Source organism: Phascolarctos cinereus, unplaced genomic scaffold (assembly GCF_003287225.1).
Source record: "Phascolarctos cinereus isolate Bilbo 61053 unplaced genomic scaffold, phaCin_HiC Scaffold_151;HRSCAF=720, whole genome shotgun sequence".
Classification (NCBI taxonomy): Eukaryota; Metazoa; Chordata; class Mammalia; order Diprotodontia; family Phascolarctidae; genus Phascolarctos; species Phascolarctos cinereus.
Window position 1 is genome coordinate 1 of NW_027555460.1, and position 11,314 is coordinate 11,314.

At 34.8% G+C, this 11,314-nt stretch overlaps 1 pseudogene; it reads right to left on the reverse strand.

Annotated features, from left to right (window-relative positions):
- Positions 1–8,674: 8,674 nt before the first annotated feature.
- LOC110204235 (FUN14 domain-containing protein 1 pseudogene) lies at positions 8,675–9,077 on the reverse strand (annotated as a pseudogene).
- Between the last annotated feature and the right edge of the window lie 2,237 nt (positions 9,078–11,314).

Sequence of the window (11,314 nt, forward strand, 5' to 3'; positions counted from 1 at the left end):
TTTATACCAGGAATGCAGGGTTGGTTCAATATTAGGAAAACTATCAGCATCATTGAGCATATCAACACAAAACCAACAGAAACCACATGATCATCTCAATAGATGCAGAAAAAGCTTTTGATAAAATACAACACCCATTCCTATTAAAAACACTAGAAAGCATAGGTATAAATGGAGTCTTCCTTAAAATAATAAATAGCATTATCTAAAACCTTCAGCAAGCATTATATGTAATGGGGACAGGCTAGAAGCATTTCCAATAAGATGGGGTGAAACAAGGATGTCCATTATCACCACTGTTATTCAATATTGTACTGGAAACCTTAGCTTTAGCAATAAGAGAAGAAAAAGAAATTGAAGGCATTAGAATAGGCAAAGAAGAAACAAAGCTATCACTCTTTGCAGATGACATGATGATATACTTAGAGAATCCTAGAGAATCAAGTAAAAAACTACTTGAAATAATAAACAACTTTAGCAAAGTTGCAGGCTATAAAATAAACCCACATAAATCATCAGCATTTCTATATATTACCAACAAAGCCCAACAGCAAGAGATAGAAAGAGAAATCCCATTTAAACTTACTGTAGACATTATAAAATATTTAGGAGTCTACCTCCGAAACAAACCCAGGAACTCTATGAACACAATTACAAAACACTTTTCACACAAATAAAATCAGATCTAAATAATTGGAAAAACATCAGTTGCTCATGGGTAGGCCGAGCTAATATAATAAAAATGACAATCCTACCTAAGCTAATTTACTTATTCAGTGCCATACCAATCAAACTACCAAAAATTATTTTATAGAGTTAGAAAAAATAATAACAAGATTCATTTGGAAAAAAAAAGGTCCAGAATATCAAAGGAACTAATGAAAAGAAATGCAGGGGAAGGTGGCCTAGCAATTCCAGATCTTAAATTGTATTATAAAGCAGCAATCATCAAAACTGCTTGGTACTGGCTAAGAAATAGGGAGGTGGATCAGTGGAATAGGTTAAATATGCAAGACACAGTAGTCAATGACTATAGTAATCTATTATTTGATAAACCCAAAGACCCCAGCTTCTGGGATAAGAACCCACTCTTTGAAAAAAACTGCTGGGAAAACTGGAAAAGAGTATGGCAGAAACTAGGCATAGACCCAAATCTCACACCATATACCAAAATAAAGTCAAAATGGGTTCATGACTTAGATATAAAGGCTGATACCATAAGTAAACTGGGAGAACAAGGAATAGTTTACCTATCAGATCTATGGAGAACAGAAGAATTCATGACCAAACAGGAGATAGAGAACATATGAAAAGCAAAATGGATAATTTTGATTACATTAAATTGAAAAGTTTTTGCACAAACAAAGCCAATGCAACTAAGATTAGAAGGAAGGTAGAAAATTGGGAAAGAATTTTTACAACCAGTCTCTCTGATAAAGGCCTCATTTCTAAAATATATAGAGAATTAAGACAAATTTATAAGAACACAAGCCATTCCCCAATTGATAAATGGTCAAAGGATATGAACAGACAGTTCATCTATAGTCATATGAAAAAATGCTCTAAATCGTTATTGATTAGAGAAATGCAAATCAAAACAACTCTGAGGTACCACATCACACCTATCAGATTGGCCAACATGACAAAACAGGAAAATGATAAATGTTGGAGAGATGTGGGAAAATTGGAACACTAATACATTGTTGGTGGAGTTGTGAAATGATCCAACCATTTTGGAGAACAATTTGGAACTATGCCCAAAGGGCTACAAAAATGTGCATACCCTTTGATCCAGCAATAGCACTTCTAGGGCTATATCCCAAAGAGATCAAACAAATGGGAAAAGGACCCACATGTACAAAAATATTCATAGCAGCTCTTTTTGTGGTGGCAAAGAATTGGAAATTGAGAGGATGCCCATCAATTGGGGAATGGCTGAGCAAGTTGTGGTATATGAATGTAATGGAATACTATTGTGCTATAAGAAATGATGAACAGGCTGACTTCAGAAAAACCTGGAAAGGCTTATATGGTCTGATGCTTAGTGAAGTGAGCAGAACCAAAAGGACTTTGTACACAATAAGAGCCACGTTATGCAATGACTAATATTGTTAAACTGAACCCTTCTCAGCATTACAAGGATCTGAGACATCTCCAGAGGCCTCAGCATGGAAAGTGCTGTCCACATCCAAAGAAAGAACTATGGAAGTCGAATTGCTATCACTTATTTTTATCTTCTGTTGAGTTTTGTTTCATCTTTCTGATGGTTCCTCCTATTGGTTTTAATTTTTACTTACAACTTCACTAATGTGAAAATATGTTTAATGGGTATGTAAATGTAAAGCCTATATCAGATTGTGTGCGTCTTGGGAGGGTGGGGGGAAGAAGGGGGAGAAAAATTTTCAACTCAAAAGCATATGGAAGTGATTGTTGATAAATCAAATTAAATTAATAAAATTAAAAAAAATATGGATTTTGAAGAGCTAAAACAAGAGGTTTCACAAAACATTAAGAAGGAAAAAAGATAGAACATACTTCATGGGCAGGAATCTCAGAAGAGTGTTATTTACCTCACCTTGTAGTCCTTGAAGTCAGTGGGATGAGTCTAGTGTTGGTTCTATCAGAATTTTGCAAACATATTGCAGCACTGTTTGGCAAGTTTCTCTGTGTGTGTTGCAATTCTAAGACAGTCAGTTTTAGAAAAATGTGTAATTTGAATATTTAATATAATTAATTAAAAATGTGCTGCTAAGACATTTTGATGCACATGAGGATTTTCTTCCTGTCAATGGCATCTTTGGTATATAAACCTAGTAGTAGAATCCTTGAGTCAAAGGGTACAGATATTTTAGTCACTTTAAATTGTTTTCCAAAATAATGATACATAACTCCACCAACAATGCACTAGTGTGGCTATCTTTCCATAATGCCTCAAAAATTGACTATTGCTATATTTTGTCAACTTTTCCAACTTGCAGGGTAGAAAGTGAAGTGTTAGGGATTTTTATTTCATTTCTCTTTATTAATGATTTGGGGCATTTTTATGTGATTATTAATAGTTTGTAATTCTTTTTTTATTAATTTATTTATTTTAGTTTCAACACTTCCAAGAAGATTTTGAGTTCCAAATTTTCTTCCCATCTCTTCCCTCCCTCTATCACCTCCTCTTTTCTTATTCCCTTCTTCTATTTTCCTGTAGCGCAAGATAGATTTCTATACCCCTTTGCCTATATATCTTATTTCTCAGTTGCATGTAAAAACAATTTTTAACATTCATTTTTAAAACTTTGAATTCCAAATTCTCTCCCTTCCCGCCTCCCCACCCTTCCTCACTGGGAAGGCAAGCAATTTGATATAGGTTATACATGTGTAGTCATGCAAAAACTTCATAATAGTCATGTTGTAAAAGACTAACTATATTTTGCTTCATCCTATCCCCCCCATTATTCTGTTCTCTCCTTTGACCCTGTCCCTCCTCAAAGTGCTTATCCTCTTGCCCAATCTGCCCTTCCTTCTACCATCTCCCCCTCTCTTATCCCCTTTCCCCTATTTTCCTGTAGGTGAGATAGATTTTCCGTGCCCAATTGAGTGTGTATGTTATTCCCTCCTTAAATTAAATCCAATGAGAGTAGGGTTCACTCATTCCCTCTCAACCTCTCCCCTCCATTGTAAAAGTTTTTTCTTACCTCTTTTAGGTGAGATAATTTACCCCATTCTACCTCTCCCTTTCTCCTTCTCCTAGCATAATCCTCTCCCACCCCTAATTTTAATTTTTAGATATCATCCCTTCATAGTCAACTCACTCTGTGCCCTCTGTGTGTGTGTGTATGTGTGTGTGCGTGTATGTGTATATTATATATAATATATATGTCTATCCATTTATCTATATGTATGTATATGTATATTGTCTCCAACTCCCTGGTACTGAGAAAGGTATCGTGAGTTACAAATATCATCTTTCCAGGTAGGAATGTAAACAGTTCAGCTTTAATAAATCTCTTATGATTTCTCTTTCCTGTTCACTTTTTCATGCTTTTCTTGAGTCTTGTATTTGAAAGTCAAATTTCTATTCAACTCTGGTCTTTTCATCAAGAATGCTTGAAAGTCCTTTATTTCATTGAATTTCCATTCCCCCCTGAATGATTATACTTAGTTTTTCTGAGTAGGTGATTCTTGGTTTTAATCCTAGCTCCTTTGACCTCCAGAATATTATATTCTAAGCTCTCTTATCTCTTAAGTAGTAGCTGCTAAATCTTGTGTTATCCTATTGTGTTTCCACAACACTTGAATTGTTTCTTTCTGGTTGCTTACAATATTTTCTTCTTGACCTGGGAACTCTGGAATTGGGCTATAGTATTCCCGGGAGTTTTCATTTTGGGATGTCTTTCAGGAGATGATCAGTAGATTCTTTCAATTTCTATTTTGCCCTCTGGTTCTAGAATATCAGGGCAGTTTTCCTTGACAATTTCTTGAAAGATGATGTCTAGGCTTTTTTTTTTTTTGCTCATGGCTTTCAGATAGTCTAATAATTTTTAAATTATCTTTCCTGGATCTATTTTCCAGGTCAGTTGTTTTTCCAATGAGATATTTCACATTGTCTTCTATCTTTTCATTCTTTTGCTTTTGTTTTTATAATTTCTTGATTTTTCATAAGGTCATTAGCTTCCATTTAATTTTTAAGGAATTATTTTTTTCAGTGAGATTTTGGATCTCCTTTTCCATTTGGCCAATTCTGCTTTTTAAGGCATTCTTCTCCACATAGGCTTTTTGGACCTCTTTTGCCATTTGTGTTAGGCTATTTTTTAAGGTATTATTTTCTTAAGTATTTTTTGGGTCTCTTTAGCAAGCTGTTGATTCATTTTCCCATAATTTTCTTGCATCACTCTCATTTTTCTTCCCAATTTTTCCTCTACTTCTCTTACTTGGTTTTCAAAATCTTCTTTGAGCTCTTCTGTGGCCTAAGACCAAGTCATATTTTTTTTTGGGGGGGTTAGGCAATGGGGTTAAGTGACTTGCCCAGGGTCACACAGCTAATAAGTGTTATATGTCTGAGGCTGGATTTGAACTGAGTCCAGGGCTGTTGCTCTATCTACTGCACCACCTAGCTGCCCCGACAAGTCATATTTTTCTTGGAGTCTTTGGATGTAGGAGATTTGGCTTTGTTGTCTTCTGGTTGTATGTTTTGATCTTCTTTGAAGTGAGATTCAATAGTCTGAGTTTTTTGCTCATTTTCCCAGCCAATTATCTAACTTTTAAACCTTTTGTTAAGGGAGGGCTCTGCTTCTAATGTGGAGGGTGTACTGTCCCAAGTTTTGTGCAACTGTTTTCAAGAGAGACTTCTAGGGACCTGTAAATTTTCAGTTCTTCCAAGGTGGTATGATCAAAGGTGAGGTGTTTATTCCTTTCCTGGCCTGTACTCTGGTCTATAAGTGGCCACAAGCACCCTTTTCTGCCTTGGAACTGTGAGGAGGATGCTCTCTTCACTACTGCCACAAGTTCCACCACTCCAGCACCCCTCCTGGCCCCAGGACCAATACCCAGGACTGTGACCCAGCTCCCAGCATGGGCAAATCCTGCCTCAGCACCAGCAAAAAGATCCCTGCAGTCCCCCTCTGAACAGCTGCTTGATCTCTCTACTGTCCGTGGATCAACAGCTCTGGAAGCAGCCACTGCCGTGGGCTATGCCAGGACTAGGGCCAGACTGAAGTCCTGTCTTACTGAGATCTGACAGACCTTTCCCACTGACCTTCTGAGTTGTTTTTGGCATTTGTGGGTTAAGAAGTCTGGAAACCACCACAGCTTCCCGTGATTCAGTCCCCTGAGTCTTGTTCAGAATCTTCTATGGCCCTATCTTTGCCTGTGCTGCCCATGCTGAACTGTGTTCCTCTTTTAGCCTGGCACAATAGACCTTTCCTATGAACCATCCAGGTTGTCTTGGGCTGGAAATATGTTTCACTCTGTCTTTTTGTGGGTTCTGCTGCTCTAGAATTTGTTTAGAGCCATTTTTTACTGGTATTTGGAGGGGTTTTGGGGACAGCTCAAGCAAGTCACTGCTTTTACTCTGCCATCTTGGCTGTGAAAATAGTTTGCAATTCTTTTGAGGACTGTTTGACCACTTATCTATTTGGGAATGTGTTTTGGATACAGATACATATGTGTATATGTACACATACATATACATATTTGTATATACATAATACATATATACACATAAGCATGTGTGTATATATTGTTTGCATATATTTGGATGCTTTGAATGAAAAACAAGATGTTCTCCCATTTGACCATTTCCCTTTCTATCCTGGGTGCATTAAGTTTGTGCAGAAGCTTTTCAATTTCATATAATCCAAGAAGACATCTCCTACCCATAGCATATTCTGTATTATCCCTTTTTAATGCTATGAACTTCAGTATTAATATCAAACACCCATTTTGGATTTATTTTAGAGAATTTATATTTTTTGGTCAGTTTTGTATTTGTTGCTTTTCTAACGTTAAGTTCCATGGCCTCTTCTTTTTCTATTGTTGATGAATGTGTTTAAAAATGTAACATCGTTGAAGTGATCACCCTACTACCCAAATAAGTTTCCCTGATATACCATGTTTCACCACCAATTATCACCACCACATAATCATTGCACCCTTTTTTTTCCTATCCATGTAATCATCTTATGATGTAGTTCTGTTCATCATGCCACTTAAAAGGTAAACAGAGCAGCAATGTATTCATATGGATATGCACCTAAAATGTATAAGTGTTTCTATCTTTACAAAATCCCTATATTATTTATCATTCCCGTTCTTTGTCATCTTTGCTGATTTGCTAGATGTAAGGTGAAACCACATGTTTGTTTATATTTGCATCTATTTCTTCTGGGTGATTTAGAACATTCTTTCACATGGTTGTTAATAGTTTGAAATGCTTCTTTCTGAACTGTTTTTTTATATCTTTTGGATTAAGGAATTACTTTATATATTATAGATTTTAAACAGGATATTTTTTAACCAAAAGGTATTAATAATTCTAGACAGTATAGTAGGCCAATGGGGAAGATTTTTCTGGAAGGGAACTTTACAAATATGCCTCAACATAACATGGGCAACAGCTTACCCTACCTCAGTGTAAAACCATCTTCTTTTTTTAGTACTTTTTTTCTGAACTTAAGAAATAAAACAAGAATTTCCATAACATAGTAGAACAGAAAAAAAGATAATTGCACATAAACTGTAAATCTATAATGTGCAACTTGCTATTCCTTTTAAATATATAATAAAGTTATCATGTGACTTTATTTTTCCTTCTCCCCCCACCCTTGAGATTGCTACATTAGAAACAAATATATATATACATATGTAAATATGAAATATATGTAAAACCAGTCTTTATGTACTTCTGTTTATCAGTTCTTTCTCTGTATTTACATAGTATCTTCCTTCATAGATCCTTCGTAGCTAATTTGGGTATTTATAATAGTCAAAATGATGTAGTCATTCAAAGTTGTTCTTAAAACAATAATGTCATTGCTGTATATGATATTCATTTGGCTCTGCTCATTTTGCTTTTCATTATTTCATGTAAGTCTATCTATATTTTTCTAAAATCTTTGAGCTCATCATTTCTTTGTGCGTGTGTATGTGTATGTGTTTTAAGGATATGACTGTGTGTGTATTTTAAGGATATGACTTAAAAAATTTAATGGAGAAAAAAGGCATTTGAGATACAATGAAAAAGAATGCAGTAGAATAGAATATCCAAGAATTTTAGCATAGCTATTATTTAAGCAAATAGGCAGCATGGCATCGTGTATAGAGAGGTGTCACCTTCTTTGCTATCTGACCCTGGGCAAGTTCCTTAGAGAATTGCCTTGGGACATTGAGTGGTTGGGAGTGTAACTGGCAGAGCAGTCACCAATCTGTGTTAGTGGAGGTAGCTTCTTCACTGGGGATCTCCTTACATCGTGAAATGAGTAGCCCAATCCAACAAACTATGTTTGTAGGAAGATAAATTAATTTTCTAAAAATATCACTAAAAAGCAACAGAAGAGTCTGTTTAATTTGTTTTTAATACCTCTAATAAATATTTCTGATCCTTCCATAAAAGCACATTGTAAACAGATTTCTTATCTGTTGATATTCACACTATAATACATAATATTTAATTATTGGTGCTATTTACAGCACAATGGAGAATGCTTTTTTAAATAAGAAAAAATAACAATTCAATGGAGAAAATGTCAAACAAAAGGTCCCTTTCCCAAGACAAATATATATATTATATATACACATATATATACACATACATATATGTATATATAATATAGACCAATAGTTTCATTAAAATACTAATTCATGAACATGCACAGATTAAAAAGGCATGATGAAAGTTAGCCAGGTTTTGTCAGAAATGCACTATATACTGCACCATTCATTCATTCATTCATTTACTTATTTATTGTTTATTTATTTGTTTGTTTGTTTTAAGCAAAACCAAAACAAAACAAAACTAGGGTTTGCCAAGATTCATAGGCAAAAGCCTAAAGGTAAAGGTTCCAGTGCTGTCCAACTAGTCTTCTTGCCCAGAAGAATCTAATGACTAATACTACTTTGTGAAAGAGCATAGTGTCACCAACGTTTTATTATAAATTAGTCCATCAAGATAACAACGTTCATGTCCTTAAGATGCAAGACATAGCAAGAAGCCTCCCACAAATCTGCTGGAAACCACTATTTTCTGTTTGATAAATTCTATTGACTTCAATGATGGTATTGATTTCAGATGCAGCTTTATTTTTTCTTTTTTCAATCTGTCTTTTTGCTTTGTTTACATCTTTTTCAACTCTCTTCTAGTCAATTTGCACATAGCCACTGTGATTGGCAATCTACAGGACAAGAAAGCCACTACTCACTGCAGTTGCTGCAATTTTTCAACTTTCTGGAACAAAAGTCCTGTACACTATCCAGTAACTCCAACCATTTCAATCTGAATGGGAACAGTTCCACTGGCGGTGCTTTCTTGCATACTCTGTTAAATCCAGTACTTTGTCATGTTCTGTGGAATGGGGGTTCCTGGTTGCCATGATCCCCCTGGGGACCTGTTGTCAAAAAGACCCCCACCCTCTGCCCATACGATCCAACACCTCACCCCAGGAGCCTCTTGCCACACCACTCTAAGGGCCACTCTATCCTGAGCTCATCACTTCTTATAGCATACTAAAACTGCATCATGATCATACCACAACTTGTTTAGCCCATTCCTTAATTGACAGGCATACTTGCATTTTCCAGTTCTTTGCCACCACAAAGAGTGCTGCTAAAATATTTTAGTGCATGCAGGTTCTTTTCCTTTTTGCCTAATCATCTTTGGAAACAGACCTAATAGTTGTATTGCTGGGCCAGAGTGTATAGGAAATTTAATAACTGTTTGGGTAATACAATAAAAATAACCATTTTACCTAAACTAATTTATATATTCAATACTATTCCAATTAAGTTACCAAAAAATTATTTTACTGAGTTAAAAAAAAATAACAAAATAAGAACAAAAGTTTAAGAATATCAAATGAGCTAATGAAAAAATGTAAAGGATGGAAGTTTAGCAGTACCAGATATTAAACTATATTATAAGGCAATAACCATCTTTATTTCTTAGAATGCCTATACTTAATATAAAGGTTACTTCTCACATCTTGGATGGAATTCATGACTTTTAAATTGCCTTGAGATATATTTGTCTCTGAAGATGTCATGTTTAAAACACTGGATTTTAAAAGAAACAAATAGTGGTTGTGGTCCTGTATGGTTGTCAGAGTAGCTTTTCTGAGAGGATTTAAGAAAAAAAAACATTCACTTATCATTTACTTTAAAATCACTTTAAACATTTAGGTGCTATAACTACTACTGAATTTAAAGAGAAATATGGAATAATAATAATAATAATAATAATAATAATAATAATAATAATAATAAATACAATCCTAGCCTGCTCATGGCTATTAATTTCATAAATATTTATCTATACATAAAGCTTAGAGTTTTTTTTTCCCAATACCTATCACATGAGCAAGAGGAGGTAGTTCATGGGGCAGCTAGGTGGCACAGTGGATAGAGCTCTGGCCTTGGAGTCAGGAAGACTAGAGTTCAAATCCAGCCTCAGACACTTGACACTTACTAGCTATGTGACCCTGGGCAAGTCACTTAATCCCAATTGCCTCACCAAAAAGCAACAACAACAAAAAAAGAGTAAGTAGTTCATTTTGTAACATGAAATTCCAGTTTACTGGTAGTCCAGTTTAATCTTATTTTGACAGAAGAAAGCAATCATTTTCATTTTAACCCTGCCTATTTTCCCCCATAATTGTCTTCAACCTCTCATATGTCAAATTACAGGTGCCTTTATATTCAAGGAATAAGTCCATTGACTGCGGACAGAGGGAAGTAGAGAAGGATCAGTCATATACAATGATTAGAAACATCCATAAATAATTTCTGTATATTAGTGATGAATGTCTAAAGGAGTCACCATATATAATCATCAGACATTAATAGACAGATTAAAGTATTTATTTAGTACTTAGCACATGCCAGGTGCTGTCCTAAATTCTGGAAATATAAACAAATAAGTAATAAATTACCCTCAAAGAGCTTGCAGGATACATAATAAACCCACACAAATCATCAGCATTTCTATATGCTACCAACAAAGTCCAGCAGCAAAAAATAGAGAGAGAAGTTCCATTTAAAATAATTGCAAACAGTATAAAATATGTGGGAGTCTTCTTGCCAAAATTAACCCAGGGACTGTATGAACACAATTACAAAATGTTTTTTTACAAAAATACAGATCTAATTACTGGAGAAATATTAATTATTCATAGGTAGGCTAAGCCAATATAATAAAAATGACAATTCTAAGTTAATTTACTTATTAAGTGCTATACCAATCAAACTACCAATTTATACTGCTAGAAAAAATAGTAATAAAATTCATCTGGAAGAACACAAGATTAAGAATATGAAGGGAATTAATGAAAGAGAATTTAAAGAAGGCAGACTTGCATTTCCATATTTCAAACTATATTACAAAGTGGTAATCATCAAAACAATCTAGTACTGGCTAAGAAATACAGTGGTGGATCAGTGGAATAGATTAGGTATATAATATGCAGTAGTAAATGACCCTGATGATCTACTGTTTGATAAACCCAAAGACCCAACGTTTGACAAAAATTGCTGGGAAAAGTAGAAAGCAACTTGACAAGAACTAGGCATAGGCCAACATCTCATACCATATAGCAAGATAAGGACAAATGGACAA